The sequence below is a fragment of the Bufo gargarizans genome, chromosome 1 (genome assembly GCF_014858855.1).
Source record: "Bufo gargarizans isolate SCDJY-AF-19 chromosome 1, ASM1485885v1, whole genome shotgun sequence".
In the NCBI taxonomy this organism is placed as follows: Eukaryota; Metazoa; Chordata; class Amphibia; order Anura; family Bufonidae; genus Bufo; species Bufo gargarizans.
The window spans coordinates 121,727,609-121,749,871 of record NC_058080.1 but is presented as its reverse complement, the minus strand read 5'-3'; positions in this window follow the sequence as shown (position 1 = coordinate 121,749,871).

The following is a 22,263-nucleotide window of genomic DNA, read 5'->3' as shown; positions in this document are numbered from 1 at the left end:
TACGGACGGACTGGTAATATCGTATATAGCCGATGTATGGGTCAGTCCAGCATTATTGCACAAAAGGCTCACAGTCACTGCCTACCCCAGGGCCAGTGTCTGGCGCACACACTGCCTGCCTGTGGCCTGCCCCCTGGCACAGACACACACACTGTCATTATTTAAGTGCCCAGCGCCAGTCAGCAACAGATCACGCTGGGGGCCTGGGCCGCTGCCTGCAGCCTGCCCCTGGCAGGCTGGCACAGTGGCATGCACCCACACTTGCTTGCAGTGCACTGCTTCTCCTGGCTCACAGTAATAGCAGTCACCAGTGCCCCTGCCTGGTGCAGGCCCACACACTGCCTGCCTGCGGCCTGCCCCTTGGGCCTGGCACACACACACAGTAAGTAGTGTGGCCAGTAACCACTTCAAAGACAGATTCCCACAGAATTCAGAGTGAGAGTCCCAGACTCCCACTGGCCACTCCATGATCCCATTCCATAATGCCGCCCAAATCCCATTCCCATCCCATCATCAAGTGATTCCCATGATCCCATCCCATCATCAAGTGATTCCCATGATCCCATCCCATCATCAAGTGATTCCCATGATCCCATCCCATCATCAAGTGATTCCCATGATCCCATCCCATCATCAAGTGATTCCCATGATCCCATCCCATCATCAAGTGATTCCCATGATCCCATCCCATCATCAAAAGTGATTCCCATGATACCATCCCATCATCAAAAGTGATTCCCATGATCCCATCCCATCATCAAAAGTGATTCCCATGATCCCATCCCATCATCAAAAGTTATTCCCATGATCCCATCCCATCATCAAAAGTGATTCCCATGATCCCATCCCATCATCAAAAGTGATTCCCATTATCCCATCCCATCATCAAGCTGATCTGCTCCCTGGGCTGGGCTCTGCACTGCCGCCGCCTGCCACTCAGAGATCCCAGATTCCCAGGCCATCCCATCATCAAGCTGGGCTAGCTAGCGCCTCTGCTCACTGCGCTGCCGCCGCCTGTCACTAGTCTCAGACTCAGAGTCAGAGAGAGTAGAGCCAAGGGCCGAGCCGAGGCTAGTCAAGAAAACTCACCTCGCGCCGCACAGTCACTGCCGCTGCCGCCTGCTGCTTCTTCTGACAGTATCTGACTGGGAGCCGGAGATGCGCGGAAACCACGCCTCCGGCTCCCAGTCACTCAGACCCCACATGTCTGCTTCCGCGGCCTGCGCCGCCCCCTCTGACACACGTGGTGAGCTGAGTTGCCTAGTGCCTGCCTACTAGAGCCTGCGCTGCGCCGTGCGCACTGCCCCGGGCCCCGGCACTATTAGATAACATTTTGAATAGGAGGCGGTGGGGGGGCCGTGGGCCCCCCTGGCTCAGGGGCCCGGTCGCAATTGCGACCGCTGCGACCCCTGTAGCTACGCCACTGCCATAGACCAGTGGTGGCAAACCTTTGGCACGGGTGCCAGAAGCGGCACTCAGAGGCCTCTCTGTGGGCACCTGCACCCTGGAAAAAGTCTATGGTGTACCAATATGCCTTAGACTTTTCCTGCCATTCATTAGCACATGGCGCACTATCTATGAATGGTATTGTTGAGCAAAGCAAGCTTTGGATACTTCATCCGAAGTCGCTTCGTTCAAAACTTCGGAATAATACTGAACAGAGATTCGTTTTTGTACAGTATTAGAATGTATGGGTTCTGTAAACTTGAAACCGAACTCGGCTTTAGTTCCGAGGTATTAGTTTAAAATGGTTTTCCACTTTAAAAATCAACTACTTATAGTGGGTGGAGCCCATACAGTCTAATACAGTACAGAGAGACGGATCTCCAACAGTATTATTCCGAAGTTTTAAACAAAGCGACCTGGGATGAAACATCCGAAGCTCGCTTCACTAAAGACTACTAATGATCTATCTTGAGGTGAGATGCTCTTGTCCTCCAAAAGATGCTATCTTGGAGTATCTCAATGAAAATAAGCATGGCTTCATGAGGGATCTGTCATGTCAAACTAATTTAATCAGTTTCTATGAGGAGGTAAGTTCTAGACTTGACAGCGGCGAATCAATGGATGTCGTATATCTGGACTTCTCCAAAGCATTTGACACTGTACCACATAAAAGGTTAGTAGATAAAATGAGAATGCTTGGACTGGGAGAAAACGTCTGTATGTGGGTAAGTAACTGGCTCAGTGATAGAAAACAGAGGGTGGTTATTAACGGTACACACTCAGATTGGGTCACTGTCACTAGTGGGGTACCTCAGGGGTCAGTATTCTCTTCAATATATTTATTAATGATCTTGTAGAAGGCTTGCATGGTAAAGTATCAATTCTTGCAGATGACACTAAACTGTGTAAAGTAATCAACAAGGAAGGGCAATTAAAGTAATAACTAGAGTGGGTGGACTACAGTACCCAGAAATATTGTCAAAATTAGGGTTATTCCGTTTAGAAAAAAGATGACTAAGGGGAGATCTAATAACAATGTATAAATATATCAGGGGTCAGTACAGAGATCTCTCCCATCATCTATTTATCCCCAGGACTGTGACTGTGATGAGGGGACATCCTCTATGTCTAGAAGAAGGTTTCTACACAAATATGGAACAGGATTCTTTACGGTAAGAGCAGTGAGACTATGGAACTCTCTGCCTGAGGAGGTGGTGATGGTGAGTTCACTAAAAGAGTTCAAGAGGGGCCTGGATGTATTTCTGGACTGTAATAATATTATAATTTATAGTTACTAGAGATGGGTTGTTGATCGTGAATTCTGATTGCATGATTGGAGTTGGGGAGGATTTTTTCCCCCCTAAAGTGAGGAAAATTGGCTTCTGCCTCACGAGATTTTTTTTTTACTTTTTTTTACTTTTTTTTTTAACTTTTTTTTACTTACATAGTTAATAAGGTTGAAAAAAGACATAGGTCCATCATGTTCAACCAAGGGGTAGAAATGAGAATCAGATTTCTACACGTTTTTATAAGCATTAATGTCATTTACTTTCAAGAATTCATCTAAACACTTTTTAAAACTGTCCACTGTTCCTGTTGTGGCCAAGTCTTGAGGAAGTCTATTCCACAGATTCACAGTTCTTACAGTAAAGAAGTTTTGACGCTTTTGGAGACTGAACTATTTCTTCTCCAGTCGGGGGCATTTTACGTAGAATGGTTTTTAACCGTATTTCTTGTATGGTCCATTTATAAATTTGTTTAGGTTAATCATGTCCCCCCTTAAATGTCTCTTCTCAAGACTAAATACATTTTATTCTTTTAAACTTTCTTCATAACTAAGACCCTCCATGCCCCTTATCAGTTCGCTCTCCTTTGTACTTTTTCCAGCTGCAGACCATCCTTTCTATGGACTAGTGCCCAGAACTGAACTGCATATTCCAGATGAGGCTGCACCAACGTCTTGTAAAGTGGTAGTATTTAATCCCTGCCCCGCAAGTCCATGCCTCGTTTAATGCATGCCAATTCCCTGGTGGCCTTAGAAGCAGCTGATTGACATTGTATTCTGTAATTTAATCTATCATCTACAAGGACACCCAAATCCTTCTCTATAAGTGACTCTCCCAGTGTTATATCACCTAGGACATATGAAGCATGGAGATTATTACTACCAAGATGCATAACTTTACATTTATCCACATTGAACCTTGTGGCGAAAGCCACTTTGCCACAGTGTTTTGGAGGGGGCTGTTTGCCCGCCTCCTGCCCCTCGATTATGGCCCTTTAAGAACCATCTGGGGACATACTGTGGAGTTACTGGATGGCCACCATTTCATGTATCAAAGGCACATGGTGAGAACAATGGATGAAGCACATGGTGACAACAATGGATGAAGCACATGGTGAGAACAATGGATGGCGGCCATTTTTAACTCACAGACACTGTTTGGACTTTTCTACACTGTGCCATCTCGCCGGTATTTGGTGCACAAAGACATCGGGCAGTAGTTGTAAACTATACAACAGGGGACACATTATACAGTAATTATTTTATATGTATATGTTCTGCTTGACCTCAAAACGAAGTGTCGTCTCGTTATTGGGGGAATTGGATTGTATGCTGATTGCCAGGAGTGTAAGCTGATTGTATGCTTTTCCTGTTCAGCGGTTTCCATTGTTTGTGTGTTTCCTGTTCCGGAGTTGAAGGATTGGTGTAGTTTGCAGTTCGGAAAATTGGTGCTTGCAGTAACTGCCTGTCAATCTGAAAGGAGGATATCGTCTGAACGGAGTTGTGTGCTGAACGGTCCGTTACAAACCTCATTTGCCAAGTTGATGCCCAATCACTCAGAGTGTTCAAGTCAGCTTGTAGTTTATGGAGATCTTCCATAGACTGTACAGTACTACACAGCTTAGTATCATCTGCAACAATAGAAATGGTCCTCGATATCGTCCTCGATATCATTAATAAATTAATTAAATTATAGAAGACCCAGCACTGAACCTTGGGGTACACCACTTATAACCCGGGACCATTCTGAATAGGAATCATTGACCACAACTCTCTGGACACTGTCCTTCAGCCAGTTTTCAATCCAATTGCAAACTATACTTTCCAAGCCTATAGGTCTATAATTACCTGTGAAGGACCTAGATCCTTTTTTGAATATGGGCACCACATTTGCCTTGCGTCAATCACTTGTACTGTACCAGTACCTAGATCAACTTGCAGGATGCTGGATGAACGGATGTCTTTTTTCAGCCTTACAAACTATGTACTGGATTAAAGACCTGGAAACCCCTTTTAATTGCTGCTGCTATGTGACGTTGCTGCACATATTCCCTTTCCTAAATGTTCCCATGCAGCATCTTCCCTGTTCTCCAGTAAGTCCCCATCTATGGCTTCTCCCCACCCACTGCATTTTGAATAGTTCCCTTCCCCACCCTTCAACTCTGGTGCCCCCTGTTGCCTGGTATCAAATGATCCACAGCTCAGTACTGGTCCGCAGACTGGTGGTTGGGGAACACTGCTGTAGGGAATGCCATAAAAATGAAACCCATAAAACTATGGTGTTTTTTTCTCCAATTCCACCCCATTTAGAATTTTCTTCCAGCTTCCCGCTACATTATACGTAATTTTAAATGGTACCATCAGAAAGTACAACTTGTCCTGCAAAAAAAAAAAAAAAAAAAGCCACCATATGGCTACGTGAAGGGAAAAATTAAAAAATATATAGCTCTGGGAAGGCAGGTAGTAAAAAACTTCATCTTCTGGAAGACCCGCTAACATGTGGTATACCAAACTTTTCCTATATCGCAAGTCCAACATACTGCCCAATATAAGGCTGTGGTAACACTAAGCTTTCCCTCTGAAATCCAGGATAATTACTTGTCCATATGGTGCAGCCAACGTCCATATGTTATCACAATCAATAATGTGACCAGAGCACGCTCCAGACTAGTTTCACACACCTTCCCAAACTTCCTCTTCTTTCAGTCCCGACATTGATTTAGGTGGGGGAAGGATGGCAGTTTATAGCGCCATTTCTATTCATAAAGTTCCCAAACACTTCATTACACAAGAACATATTATTACTTAATCCGCCCAAGGGAAACCAAATCCCCCATGTTCAGCCCATGCTGCATGCTCATGCCAACAAATATAAAAACTTTATAATGCATTGACCTTAGTGACCCCACAAAATAAAGTATTCCATTACAGAAAATCTCCAGGTCTCCGAAGACTCATTAATATCTATCTCAGTGGGGTTTTTCTTAGGTCTTGAAGGACATTGCATACCACACAAGTATTCAATAAGTAATACCGAAGATGTCTCCTCCTTTATAGAACAGAAGGGAGTCACTCTCTGATGTATCCAGATTCACATTAATTATTTCCGCAGTTCTTCATATTTATTTGTTGTGACATTTATGCGATATGTGGCGTCTATCATTACACTACAATAAGTCTAACCCCGCTATCATCGACTGCCTGTCAGAATCAGAAGGACCTCCTAAGAACCGACTTCACATTTGGTACAGAGGCATTTCAGTGTTTCATCAATGTTTTATCAAAGGAAATTAGATAAAGATACCTAAATTAAACATAACTGCTACAGTCAGCTAGAAACACTAGCAATGCAAAGTAGAAAGTCTTTCAGATTGTCTCATCATAAATGATAAATCTTCTGAAGCTTGTAAACTTTCTGTGAACTCTTGCTGCCTTATTACCTGACTTGCCAGTCACTAATTGCTCTTATAAACTCGCTGAGCAGAACAGATCTGGATTTCAACTTTATTTCACCTCCGTTCCTGTCAAAAAGCTTTGTAACACATCACAGATCCCTCTGGTTGTCAATATATGTGATACTGCAGAAGCAAATCATCTTAGAAATATATCTCCCAGCCTCAACACATTTTATTATGTCAGGGAAAAGTAACTGAAAACTGAAGAACCTACGGCTACAGTGGCACGTCAGCAGAAAGGTAATTGCTGGAGGTGACTACACCACGTATGTCCTCATTATGGGGGTTTCTGCTCCTCCTGCCTTTTATGTAGGCAGCGGGTGTTCAGATGGAACAAAAGTGAATCTTCTCTTTACTTACACAAGTTCTTGGAAATCTTCAACTTTTATTTGGAATGAAAAAAAAATGTCAGTTCTATTCTGAATCTTGACAAGGATGAGAAAATCTGGTGGTGAACTTTTTGGAAAACTTAGGTATTGTGTTATAACTAGTAAAGGGGCCTGAAAGGGCGGTATATGGGTATATGGCACAAGGATCCAAAGGCAGAATAAGGCTACTTTCACACTGGTGTTTTGGTTTCCGTTTGTGAGATCCGTTCAGGGCTCTCACAAGCGGTCCAAAACGGATCAGTTCAGCCCTTAATGCATTCAGCCTCCATTCCGCTTTGGAGACGTTTCCGTCTGACGAAACTGAGCCAAACAGATGTAAGTCGATGGGGACGGATTCATTTTCACTGACACAATATGGCACAATAGAAAACATTTCCGCCCTCCATTGACTTTCGATGGTGTTCATGACGGATCCGTCTTGGCTGTATTAAAGATAATACAAACGGATCCGTTCTGAATGGATGCAGACGGTTGTATTATCTGAACGGATGCGTTTGTGCAGATCCATGACGGATACGCACCAAACGTGAGTGTGAAAGTAGCCTAAGACTACATTCACACGAATGAATAAACTGTCAGTATTTTCCCCTGATGCTTTTCTAAGAGATGGATGTTAAAAACTGTCCCCCTTCATTTGTATGGGGTCTGTCGGTCGGTCAGTGAAAATGGTCAGGATAGAACATGTACTACATTATTCACCGGACGTCATAAAAATCTGCCATGTGAATAACCCCATAGATTATCATTGTTTTTAAAAAGGGAAGCGTGACAGCCGCTAACACATCTATCATGTGAAGGTAACATAGTAACATAGTATATAAGGCCGAAATTAGACTAGACTAACTTTATTTATTAACCTTTTAAACACCTAGACCACCAGGGACAGTACCACTAACCAATTTACTATGTTGCCATTATGTGACCATTATTCAGAAACTGAATGTCAGTTTAATTTGGTAATGGGAAGTAAGTAGACATCTAGCAAGTGCCAACATCAGTGGGTTAGGCCGCATTCACATCTTTGTCACTGCATTGTTGCTGCGCCTTTTTGTCAGAGTAGGTCCCTTGATCAAAATGTACACTAATGCCTCTTGTACAGCATGCAGTATGGGGGGCTGTACACTTTAATATGGCGCTGAGAAGCGAGTTCAGATCATAGCATTGTGGATGTGCGATCCAGTTCTGTTCTTCTCCCCCAGATACTCATTCACATCTCCGTCAAGCAGATCCAGCTGCCTGATCCAGCACAAATGCCAGCTGGACAAAGAACTGTTGCATGCAACAGCCTTCGTCTTGCCAAAAGCAGGCATTCACAGTATGCTGGAAAGTGGTCCGCTGGCGGCTGGTCAAACAGGATCTGGTGAAATTTGACAGGTGTTCTCTGCTTGACGGAGATGTGAGCGAGGCGTTAACACTTTAAGCTGAAGGTGTAACTCGATACCAGCTCTGAACCCAGACATACTCCTATTTTCACCTCTTCACCCCTTTGGCATGCTACAATGCTCAGGGAGCTGCCTGGGTGAAAATGGGGGTGGCAATATTATTTGGATACTGTATGGAAGTATTCTATAGCGGAATAATTTGGGCACTAAATGTCAGTCATATCTGAGCATTGTATGCTAGTAACCGGGATTCTATAGTAGCAATCAAAGTTGCGTTAAAATTATTAAGTAAAACAGATCCGTCACTCAATACATTGAGAGTAGAGATGAGCGAATCAAAGGGATAGATTATTCAAGGTGTAGGGAAAGGATAGGGATAAATCATTCCACTGCTTTTATGTAGGGGATGTTACAGCCTGGATAATAGGAACAATCCTATTACACCTTGTGGAACTGACTGGCCCCGTAACTGCCTTAATAAGTGAAGTGTGCAGTGATTCTAAGAGCTACGCCTGTCATCTGCATGTCATACAGACTCACAGTATTATTTCACTACCACAGCAGACTCCCTATGCGTGTTACTGCAAGGCACAGTGTTCTACACCACTATAAAGGCTCTCTGCAGCCAGGAAATAGCCGTTTTTAACAAAATTCGCGCCGAATGCATTCGAATCGAACCAAATTTTTTAAAAAAAATTGGCAAACTGGCAAATCGAATGTTTAAAAAATACGCTCATCTCTAATTGAAAGTCAATAAGAGACAAATCAGTTTTTTTAGGCTCCCAAAAAAACTGATCCGTCACCATTGTTTTCAGTGCGGATCCATTTATTTATTTATTTTTTCGTTTTTATGGCCGGACACAAAACCGGAGCTTGCAGCAGTTTTTGGGCCGGTCACAAAATAGAATGCTGCCAGAGCAGAAGACATCCTGAACGGATCTCTTTCCATTCAGAACGCATGAGGACTAAACGGAAACGTTCTTTTCTTCTGCTGGATCTCAATACTAGAAAACAACAACGCAAATGTGAAAGTAGCCTAAGCTGTAGTGAGCTAAACTACAGCCAAACAGCAAGGTGGAGAATAAATAGACTGTATTCATACTCTTTCGGAACTGACTTGTCTATAGAAAAATAAAGAAAAATAATGTGTTGCTTTCCACCAATGCAGGACTTTCCGTGTCAGGTGAAATAATTACTGAATGAATGTAAAAAGACTGGAACACATGATTTAATCCTCTTTCACACGAACAATACGGATTTTTTCAGGATGCGTTCTGTATGCGTTCAGTGAAACTCGTACCATTTTGCATGCATTTTCAGTCAGTTTTATCTGCATTTGCATTCAGTGTTTCAGTTTTTTCCGCGTGGGTGCAATCTGTTTTGATGCGTTTTCACACAAACAACGTCTCTTAGCAACCATCAGTGAAAAACGCATTACTCCCGGACTGCATCCGGATTACAATGCGTTTTTCACTAAAGTCCCATTCACTTCTATGGGACCAGGGCCGCGTGAAAAACGCAGAATATAGAACATGCTGCGATTCTCACGCAACGCAGAAATGATGCGTGAAAAACAAGGCTCATTTACACAGACCCATTGAAATGAATGGGTCAGAATTCAGTGCGGGTGCAATGCCTTCACTTCTAGCATCACACCCGCGGAGAAAACTCACTCGTGTGAAAGGGGCCTTAGTTTCGAGAATGCATGTAACTATTTGAATTTTATAAACAATTTTATGGCCTATAATATAGAACTTAGAAAATATGAAGATTATATTGTCTTGGACATTATGTGGTCATACATTGATTATCCACGGTGATAAACTATGTACAGAAGTGTACATCTGGTATCCTCTGCAAAATGTCTCTTGAAAACAAGATGCCCTGTCCTCAAGTTTCAAAGGTTAAATTAATTGTCTCATTATTTTAGCTGTACTTATTTTTAATCATTACATGATACATTAATTTTTTGTGATTGTAAAGTCTAACTTCCTAGTGACAGGAGCTACAGGTAAGATGTATCATTAAGGAATGTAATCACTGCTCCAGGGAATGTTGCAGAAGTACAATAAATTAGCTATAAATGAATCACTCCACATGAATTTCTTTCTGTTAGTAATACCCCATTGTTACATCACAGAGATCACTTCACCTTGAACAACAGCATTAACAGTACAGGATCCTCCATTTGTTAACGATTGTGGATAGATGAGACAAAGTGGAAATTACACAATGGTGACTGTAGCGTGAGGGGTGCAAATGTGTCTAACCTCATAACTGGTGGCTTGCTTCCTACAGGCTGTTTCCTACCTTCCCAAATGCTGTTTGATATACTCAGACATGGCTGAGTCTCAGGCAATGGCAATAGGTAGACTCGGCCTCTAGGGGGAGTTATAACTGGCAATAAGTCTATTAAGTAGTCATAAGACCTCAATGTAGCTAGCATAGAAAGTCAAACCTTACAGATTTTGTTGGACCGGTGGAACACGGACAGGCTGTACTGGTGCTAGGCATCGAGAGTGACGTGCTGAACTTCAATGAAAAATCCAGTCTAGGACAAGGTTGTGCAGGCAGAACCAGAGTAATCCCAGTAGCAGATATCTGGTGGAAGCAGGTAGAAGAAACAAGGAGATCTATATGTGTGGAGTGCACCCACTTGTAAGTCCAAGGGCCCGGTGACAAACTAAATGGACACAGGTAAATCTAGGTGAGGACTGATCTTCACCCAGGGTCGACTCACCTACAAAGCATAGGCTTTGGAGTTTCCTGCCTTGAAGGGGCATTTGCGGATATAGTGGCCCTTATCTCCACAATACAAACACAGGTTGTTAGAACGCCTGTGCAGACACTCCTCTTCTGACAGCCGGACTCTATCTACATGCATGGGTTCTGATGTAGAGGTTGAGCAAGGAGGAAGAGACAGCAGTTTTTGAAAATGAGGTGCCAATTAAGGAGGTTTACTCTCACAAACTGCCTCCTTGGCATACTCCCGGGCCTCAAGAGTGGATGGGATATCTCAACCTGATAATTCATCCATGATTAGTCCTGACAAAACCATCCCAATATGCTACCACTAGTGCTTCATTATTTCAGGCCATCTCTGGGGTGAGGGTTCAGAAGAGGATGGCTTATTGTCCTGACGTAGCTGCAGTAGGGAGTAGGCCACAGAAGAAGTTTGTCCTGGTTCTTTAAATAATCAACAGAATGTTTCCAAGGACTAGTGACCAGATCACTCCTCTCTCATAATGGGTTAGGCTAGGACTTCACCATACACATGTAAGATTATAAATACCCCTTGGTCTGGTCAGTAGGAAATTGGTGGGACAGCAACCTGAAGTGGATTGTACATTGGTTAATTACTCATGACATAGCTTGGGGTCACCATCATAGCGTGAATGAGGTGATAGATGCAAACTGGAGCCTCCTGTGGATGTAGCTTGAAGAGGTGGTACATGTGCTGCGGCTGCAGCTGGAGGTTGCGGTACTGCTGCTGTAGTAGTCAGAATGTTAAGGCAGGCATATATATTGTACAAATATGACAGTATTTGTTCCTGGAGAACATGCTGCTGAGCCAATTCTTGAAATACCGTAGCCAGGCCCATGCTGGGTGGGCCAGCGAAATCCATGGCCTGAACATACTGTAACAGGCAGTTAGTGTGAATACACTGTAACAATGAATTGGTTTAACTTTGGGCTAATCCTAAGGGCGTTATCCTGGGATCTGGCCTTCACTGCAGGGGACACACCAGGCCACTACCTCTAGGAATAGTGTCAGTGCAATTGGCAGCTGACTCACGGACAAACTAAGGTCAGGGCAGGCAGCAGAGTATCAGAGTCATTAAACAGTTACAACTTCGATACACAGGCAATCAAAATAGCACACTTGTTAAAATAGTAAAATAGGAACCTAACCTCAGGCCATGAGTTAAAAGGCCCATCATTTATAGCAGAAGCTGATTAACAATTAGTAGCAGCCATGTTGCACACAGATCAAAGAGAGGAGGCAAGTGGTGATGATGATAAAAATGGGAGTAGTAGTAGTTTAATAAATAATGTTCCTAATAGAAGTAGCAGGGCAATGACTGTGTCATGACCTAAAAAAGGCTTTACACGCAAGACTTCCCAGAAATTTTGAAGAACTGACAGACAATTGCAGAGAGGAATGGTCCAAAATTTCTCCTCAACATTGTGTAAATCTTATTTGCAGCTACAAGAAACATTTGTTGGAGGTGATTGCTTCTAACTGGGGATCTGACAAACAAGACTTGTGACAGAATTTCATAAATTTCCACCATTGTGCTCAACCAAAAGACATGAAGGGAACAACGGTTTGTGTGTTATTCGATTGTGTTTGTCTATAATTGTGACTTAGATTTACATGTTTTTAGATAAAACAGGGTACTTTCACACTAGCGTCTCTGGATTCCGGCAGGCAGTTCCGTCGCAATCTGTATGCCACCGTATACCATTTGTAGATGGATCCAGATGCGGATCCGTCTCACAAATGTATTGCAATACCAGATCCGTCTCTCCGGTTGTCATCCGGAAGAACAGATCCGGTATTTATCTTTTTCACCAAATCCTTTTTTCCGGAACACTTAAGGCCGGCATTCTGGCAAGTGTTCCAGAATTTTGGACTGGGAAAATACAGCAGCGTCCAAAAACCGTACAGTGACTGAACTGATGCATCCTGATGCATACTGAATGGATTGCTCTCAATTCAGAATGCATTAGGATAAAACGGATCAGTTTTTTTCTGGTTTTGAACCCCTAGGACGAAACTCAATACCGGAAAAGAAAAACGCTAGTGTGACGGTACCCTTAGACCACATTTTATTAGCTTTTCCAAAGGGTACCCTTTACATTTTCTTACTCCTGTATGCACGATGAATTCTATGGACTAGATGCTTGGGGAATAACTTGTAACGGGTGGGTAAACAAATAGATGAGCCAACCGGCAAGGCTGAAGCAGAGTCCATCAGAATGGAAGATGCTCTTTGATGGCATATCTCTGCAGGTTCTACCTATATTGGGTATATACTGTAGGCCTAGGCCAGTGGTCGGCAAAGTGCGGCTCGCGAGCCACAAGCGGCTCTTTAGACCCTTCTATGCGGCTCTTTGGTGCGGGCTCCCATGGCGACCCATCCTGCACACTACAGAGGAATCTTGCCTGTGGGACGCATTTGCATTCCACAAAGCAAGAGAGGGCGTGTTCGCTAACTAGTATTAGCGCACGCGCATCATGACAGTGGTAGTACGCACCTCCTTCCAGAGTCAGATTCAATTTTGAATAAATCCCCAACAGTGTCACCAGCAAAGCACCCCCACACCTCCTCCTCCATGCTTCACGGTGGGAACCAGGCATGGTGGTTGGAACCAAAGATCTAAAATTTGGACTCATCAGACCAAAGCACAGATTTCCACTGGTCTAATGTCCATTCCTTGTGTTCTTTAGCCCAAACAAGTCTCTTCTGCTTGTTGCCTGTCCTTAGCAGTGGTTTCCTAGCAGATATTCTACCATGAAGGCCTGATTCACACAGTCTCCTCTTAACAGTTGTTCTAGAGATGTGTCTGCTGCTAGAACTCTGTGTGGAATTGACCTGGTCTCTAATCTGAGCTGCTATTAACCTGTGATTTCTGAGGCTGGTGACTCGGATGAACTTATCCTCCGCAGCAGAGGTGACTCTTGGTCTTCCTTTCCTGGGGCGGTACGCATGTGAGACAGTTTCTTTGTAGCGCTTGATGATTTTTGTGACTGCACTTGGGGACACTTTCAAAGTTTTCCCAATTTTTTGGACTGACTGACCTTCATTTCTTAAAGTAATGATGGCCACTCGTTTTTCTTTACTTAGCTGCTTTTTTCTTGCCATAATACAAATTCTAACAGTCTATTCAGTAGGACTATCAGCTGTGTATCCACCTGACTTCTCAACAATGCAACTGATGGTCCCAACCCCATTTATAAGGCAAGAAATCCCACTTATTAAACCTGACAGGGCACACCTGTGAAGTGAATACCATTTCAGGTGACTACCTCTTGAAGCTCATCAAGAGAATGCCAAGAGTGTGCAAAGCAGTAATCAAAGCAAAAGGTGGCTACTTTGAAGAACCTAGAATATGACATATTTTCAGTTGTTTCACTTTTTTGTTATGTATATAATTCCACATGTGTTAATTCATAGTTTTGATGCCTTCAGTGTGAATCTACAATTTTCATAGTCATGGAAATAAAGAAAACTCTTTGAATGAGAAGGTGTGTCCAAGCTTTTGGTCTGTACTGTATATATATATTGCAGTTGCCTGGCTGCCCGTGTGTGAGAGGTTGCAGGCTCAGTCACAGACAGTACTGTGTGCACACCATTCATACAGGGTGTGACAGAAAATACCTTGCAGATAAAAAAAAATTATATTTAATATTTTTCTGTGACATAATCACATTTGCAAGTCCGTGTGTGTCAGGCCCACACAGACTGTATTGTGGCCACTGGCTAGTGGCTAGGCCTCCACTCATACCGTTACAGGGTGTCATTCACTCAAATACCTTGCAGATAAAAAAAATTATATTTAAATTTTTTCTGTGATATAATCACATTTGCAAATTGCAAGGCCGTGTGTGTCAGGCCCACACAGACTGTATTGTGGCCACTGGCTAGGCCTCCACTCATACCGTTACAGGGTGTCATTCACTCAAATACCTTGCAGATAAAAAAATTCTATAAATATTTTTTCTGTGATATAATCACATTTGCAAACCCATGTGTGTCACGCCCACACAGACTGTATTGTGGCCACTGGCTAGGCCTCCACTCATACTGTTACAGGGTGTCATTCACTCAAATACCTTGCAGATAAAAAACATTTGATTAAACATTTTTCTGTGATATAATCACATTTGCAAATTGCAAGCCCGTGTGTGTCAGACCCACACAGACTGTACTGTGCCCACTGCCCACAACTTATATAGGGTGGCACAGTACCTTGCACGCATAAACCACTTATCTAAAAAAAAAATGTCAGGCAGAGGCAGGCCACCCCGCAGGGGCGGTCGTGGTCGTGGTGCTGTGATTTCCACTGGCCCTGGAATAATGCCCAGTGTTCAGAGGCCATGTACCCTGAACCCAATAAATTCTGACAAAATAGTTGACTGGCTTACACAAGACACCCAATCTTCAACAGCTTCCGCTAAGAACCTTGACGCACCATCCTCCTCCAGCTCAGCTTTGGTCACCACTCTCCCGCCCGCCGCCACCACCACCACTATCACCACAGCCACCACAGCCGCTTCACTTGATCCCTCAGAGGAATTATTTACACATCAGTTGGATGAAATTAGTGATGCGCAACCATTATTGCCAGGGGATGTAGATAACAGGGATATGTCTCAGTCAGGCAGCATTACACACATGGACATACAGTGTGATGATGATGATGATGTTGTACCCGCTGCTGCTTCCTTTGCTGAGGTGTCAGATACAAGTGAAGTGGTTGATGATGACGATGTGTCCGTGGATGCCACGTGGGTGCCTGCTCGGAGAGAAGAAGAAGAGGGGGAAAGTTCAGAAGGGGAGACAGAGAGAAGGAGGAGACGAGTTGGAAGCAGGGGGAGGTCGTCGCAAGGAGCTAGTGGCACAGTCAGACAGCATGTATCGGCACCCGGGGTCAGCCAGACAGCACGCCAATCAACACATGCTGTTGCCACCACCAGAATGCCGTCATTGCAAAGCTCAGCAGTGTGGCATTTTTTTTGTGGGTCTGCCTCTGACAACAGCGATGCCATTTGCAACCTGTGCCAAAAGAAACTGAGTCGTGGGAAATCCAACACCCACCTAGGTACAACTGCTTTGCGAAGGCACATGATCGCACATCACAAACACCTATGGGATCAACACATGATGACGAGTAGAAGCAGCACACAAGCTCAAAGCCACCATCCTCCTCCTGGTCCAGCATCTTCAGCCACGTCAACCACTGCTGTCCTCCTTGCCCCCTCTCAACCACCCTCCACTCCGCCTCTCACCTTCAGCAGTTCCATCTCATCTGCCCACAGTCAGGTGTCTGTAAAGAAAATGTTTGAGCGTAAGAAGCCAATGTCACAGAGTCACCCCCTTGCCTGGCGTCTGACAGCTGGCTTGACGGAACTCTTAGCCCGCCAGCTTTTACCATACCAGCTGGTGGAGTCTGAGGCCTTCAAAAAATGTGTCGCTATTGGGACACCACAGTGGAAGGTACCCGGACTAATTTTTTTTTCAAATAAGGCAATCTCAAACCTCTACTCAGTGATTGAAAAGGAAGTCATGGCATCTCTGGCATATAGTGTTGGGGCAAGGGTACATCTGACCACTGATACCTGGTCTGCAAAGCATGGTCAGGGCAGGTATATCACCTACACTGCGCATTGGGTCAACCTGCTGACGGCTGCCAAGCATGGAATGCGTGGTTCTGCAGCGGAGTTGGTGACACCGCCACGACTTGCAGGCAGGCCTACTGCCACCTCCTCTACTCCTCCTACTCCATCCTCTTCCATAACCTCCTCGGCTGAGTCCTCTTCTGCTGCGGCGTCTGGCTGCACATCAACTGAATCCCCCCAGCTCACCAGGGGCTATTCCACATCCCGGATACGACAGTGTCACGCTGTCTTGGGGTTGACTTGCCTGAAAGCAGAGAGCCACGCCGGACCAGCACTTCTGTCCGCCCTGAACGCCCAGGTGGATCAGTGGCTGACCCCGCACCAACTGGAGATCGGAGGTGACAATGGAAGCAATTTGTTGGCGGCATTGAATTTGGGCAAGTTGGCATGGCACATGTGTTGAATCGCATCGTACAACGCTTTGTGTCTAAGTCTAAGTACCTAGGCTTACAGAACGTCCTCAAGCAGGCCAGAAAAGTGTGTGGCCATTTCAGGCGTTCCTACATGGCCATGGCGCACTTTTCAGCGCCGAAACAACATGCCAGTGAGGCGCTTGATTTGCGACAGGCCGACACGTTGGAATTCCACACTCCTAATGTTCGACAGCCTGCTCCAACAAGAAAAAGCCGTCAACGAGTATTTGTATGACCGGGTTGCTAGGACAGCCTCTGCGGAGCTGGGAATTTTTTTGCCACGTTACTGGACGCTCATGCGCAATGCCTGTAGGCTCATGCGTCCTTTTGAGGAGGTGACAAACCTAGTCAGTCGCACCGAAGGCACCATCAGCGACCTCATCCCATTTGTTTTCTTCCTGGAGCGCGCCCTGCGAAGAGTGCTGGATCAGGCTGTAGATGAGCGTGAAGAGGAAGAGTTGTGGTCACCATCACCACCAGAAACAGCCTTGTCATCATCGTTTGCCAGGCCTGCGGCAACGCTGCAAGAGGAGTATGAGGAAGAGGAGTCAGAGGCGGCTGCAACAATGCCTAATTTTTCAGGTATGTGTACATGCCTAATTTTTCTGGTCTCTAGTGCTGCACTGTGGCTGCAAAAACAAAACAAAAAAAAGGCACATACATGTGTCAATTCCCCTTCGTGATCGGTACCTTGTTGTGGTGAAGGGATCATTACCTCTATGAGTGTGTTGGCAATGTTGCCACACCCCAGATAAGGCCGTTGCTTCATTATGATCAGACTAAAAGCAATCGGCTGGATAATTTTTCATAGGAAAAACATTATTTTTCTTTTCTTTTTTAAGTTGCATGGGTTTTTAATACATAAAATAAACTATTAAGAGACTTTATTATGATTTTTTTTATCAGAAATAATGCAGACAATTTAAAAAATCCCTATCAATTCCAATCCAAAGCAAGTACAGAGCTCAGAAGAAAATTATTTCAGGATGTCGTTAATCAATTCGACACACGTCCCCGGATAGGGGACGTAACAGGGATTAAACTGATGAGAATAGTACTACAGAAAATACCACTCATATCGGGTGTGACAGTAAATTGCACGGCGCAGACGCAGCGACCGTGGCGTGGATTCAAACAAAGGGGAGGGAGCCAGCGTTTTTTAACCATCTCCCCGTTCGAAAAATCAATTTAATAAATGGACCCCAGATTGGGGACGTTACGTAACAGGGATTAAACTGATGAGATTAGTACTACAGAAAATACCACTCATATCGGGTGTGACAGTAAATTGCACAGCGCAGACGCAGTGACCGTGGCGTGGATTCAAACAAAGGGGAGGGAGCAAGCGTTTTTTTTAACCATCTCCCCGTTTGAAAAATCTATTTAGTAAATGGACCCCAGATTGGGCACGTTACGTAACAGGGATTAAACTGATGAGATTAGTACTACAAAAAAATACCACTCATATCGGGTGTGACAGTAAATTGCACGGCGCAGACGCAGTGACCGTGGCGTGGATTCAAACAAAGGGGAGGGAGCCAGCGTTTTTTTTTAACCATCTCCCCGTTCGAAAAATCTATTTAATAAATGGACCCCAGATTGGGGACGTCACGTAACAGGGATTAAACTGATGAGATTAGTACTACAGAAAATACCACTCATATCGGGTGTGACAGTAAATTGCACAGCGCAGACGCAGTGACCGTGGCGTGGATTCAAACAAAGGGGAGGGAGCAAGCGTTTTTTTTAACCATCTCCCCGTTTGAAAAATCAATTTAATAAATGGACCCCAGATTGGGCACGTTACGTAACAGGGATTAAACTGATGAGATTAGTACTACAAAAAAATACCACTCATATCGGGTGTGACAGTAAATTGCACGGCGCAGACGCAGTGACCGTGGCGTGGATTCAAACAAAGGGGAGGGAGCCAGCGTTTTTTTTAACCATCTCCCCGTTCGAAAAATCTATTTAATAAATGGACCCCAGATTGGGGATGTTACGTAACAGGGATTAAACTGATGAGATTAGTACTACAGAAAATACCACACATATCGTGTGTGACAGTAAATTGCACGGCGCAGACGCAGTGACCGTGGCGTGGATTCAAACAAAGGGGAGGGAGGCAGTTTTTTTTTAACCATCTCCCCGTTCGAAAAATCTATTTAATAAATGGACCCCAGATTGGGGATGACATATAACAGGGATTAAACTGATGAGAATAGTACTACAGAAAACACCACTCACATCGGGTGTGACAGTAAATTGCACAGCGCAGACGCAGTGACCGTGGCGTGGATTCAAACAAAGGTTAGGGAGCCAGCGTTTTTTTAACCATCTCCCCATTCGAAAAATCTATTCAATTCACCTTTCGGGGACCCTTGGTGTTGTACGTGGCTGGGTGGAGGAAGAAACCTTCAATGACATCAACGGGACATGGCTAGCTTGGTATCCAACCTTGTGCAAATGGGAAGTTTGCTGTTGGGCAAATGGACTGTTTGCAGTTGTTTGCGGTGCATTAAAAGGGGAGTTTTGTCTGTCAATGTCTGTGAAGCGGGCGTAACCCTTACACTACCTGATCGATACAACATCATACCTGATCGTATACACACACTGGATGTTTTAAACCACGTTGTTCAAAATTTTTTAGGATTGTTAGGTGATTTATGCCCTTTATGGATTAAAATCCAACTATGCGTCAACTATGTAATTTTCCATGGGAGTTTTGCCATGGATCCCCCTCCGGCATGCCACAGTCCAGACAACTTTTCCATCACTACTGTGGCTAGAAAGAGTCCCTGTGGGTTTTAAAATTCGCCTGCCTATTGAAGTCAATGGCGGTTGCCGGGTTCGCCCGTTCGTGAACATTTGCAGAAATTCGCGTTCGCCGTTTGCGAATTGAAAATTTTATGTTCGCAACATCTCTACTGTTTGTATTGGGTGTATCCATCAAGGCAGAGAACCCTGCTTAAAATATCCATTACATCCTACATTTGCACAGACACTGTCATGGGGAGGGAGGGGGGAATCTGTGGATGACACATATATAGCAAAGGGGGATCAGGCGGGCCTAGACATATACCTGAAAAAACAAGTGCTGTGCATGCCTGCTGTGCCTCCCTCCGCCCTCTGCTGTGCTGCTGCTCCTCTCGCCTGCTTCTCCTGCTTGCTGCACCCCTTGAGGAGTAGTGTTGAGCGCGAATATTCGAATCACAAATTTAATTGCGAATATCGCCACTTCGCAAATATTTACAATATAGTGCCATATATTCATATTCAAGAATAGTGTTAAATATTCTAATCGCGAATTTATCGCAAATATATTACATTGCCGATTTTTGAAGTAAACAATGACTGGAGATCACGAATTCTCACGAATTTATGGCAAATATTCGGCCAAAAATTCTCAAAATATCGCAAATTCGAATACTGCCTATGCTGCTCATCACTAGGAGGACTGAGCTGTTTCCTATGTGAAAATGTAAAAGTATGTACACACTGTAAGTATGTGTGTGTGAGACATTGCTTCCGGGACCCTTGTCAGCCTTGACCCCGAAGCAGCTGCTTCCCCTGCTTCCGACAGAGGGGGGGGGACATGAAGGGGGGTCAAGGAATAACCTAGTGTGGGCAATTGCCCCCCCCCCTGCCCCCTGTAGAGATGCCTATGCTATAAAGTAAAGGGGTACACTGAATTTAGTGGCGAGACTTTTTTCATAGAGACAACATAAAAAGTTGGAAAGTCAGATGTATACGGTAAATAAGTTTCCTATTACTCTAATTGAATCAAATGTATTTGATTAGTATTACGTTTAGAAATTTTATCAAGCAGTGACCAAAAATGTTACACATCCAGAAACATCATTTTTGGTGTAGAGCAATTTAAAAGGGTTTTCCAAGAATTTAATACTGATGACCTATCCAACACCCAGGACCCCCGCCGATCAGCTGTTTGAGAATGAACTGGCACTCCTGTGAGCGCCCTAGTCTTCTCCGTGCTCACCAAGTACAGCGGCATACATTGTATAGCGGCTGTGCTCGGTATCACGCTCAGCCCCATTCACTTCTACGGTGCTGAGCTGTGCATAGGCCATGTGACCAATGACCGCAGTGGCGTACTAAGGGGGGGGCGGGCCGCCCCGGGTGCCACTCACAAGGGGGGTGCTGACGCCGGAGTCACCCGCCCCCGGCTCCATCCACTGCGGCGACCGTGCGCCGGCTTCGGTCCAGTGGAAGAAGAATTATTGCGGCGGCAGGCGGCGCGCAACATGACGTGACGACGTCACGACGCTGACGCCGCGCCGCCGCCTTCACGGATCAGAAGGATCCCATCCATGATCCAGCTATTATACCAGCGCAGCGGTCGGACGGCCGGACGGCGGGGGGCATCATCAAAATAAAAGTTAAGTAAATAATTGTGTAATTAAGGGGGGGGGGGGGGTCGGGGTGTACCGTGTAATTAAGGTGGTGAGGGAGGGGGTGTAATTAAGGGGGGGGGGTTTGTTATTAAGGGGAGAAGAGAGGGTGTAATTAAGGGGGGGGGGTGCAGGATTTGTTCATTTTATTGATGGGGATTTGGATTTTTTTTCTTTTTGGTGCAGATGGAAAGTGATTTTTTTTAAGGGGGTGCAGCCTGCACCCCCTTAAAAAAAATCACTTTCCATCTGCACCAAAAAGAAAAAAAATCCAAATCCCCATCAATAAAATGAACAAATCCTGCACCCCCCCCCCCTTAATTACACCCTCTCTTCTCCCCTTAATTACACACCCTCCCTTAATAACACCCCCCCTTAATTACAACGGAAGGTAAGCGAGTGGATCGCCAGCCTGCCAGCGGCGATCGCTCGCTGGCAGGCTGGACATGTGATTTTTTTTAACCCCTAACAGGTATATTAGACGCTGTTTTGATAACAGCGTCTAATATACCTGCTACCTGGTCCTCTGGTGGTCCCTTTTGTTTGGATCGACCACCAGAGGACTCAGGCAGCTCTGTAAAGTACAACAAAACACCACTACACTACACCCCCCCCTGTCACTTATTAACCCCTTTTGAACCACTGATCACCCCTGATCACCCCATTAGACTCCCTGATCACCCCCCTGTAAGGCTCCATTCAGACGTCCGTATGACTTTTACGGATCCACTGATACATGGATCGGATCCGCAAAACACATGCGGACGTCTGAATGGAGCCTTACAGGGGGGTGATCAATGACGGAGGTGATCAGGTAGTCTATATGGGTGATCACCCCTCTGTCATTGATCACCCCCCTGTAAGGCTCCATTCAGATGTCCACATGTGTTTTGCGGATCCGAAAATTTGTAAAAATATTATTGAAAACATTGAAAAAAGTTTGTGCATGTTTTCTTAACTTTCTTGGGGGGGGGGGGGGTGCCAAACAAAGGGTTCGCCCCGGGTGCCAAATGCTCTAGGTACGCCCCTGAATGACCGTGTCAGCATTGGCCTAGGAAAAGCTGAGAGAAGGCC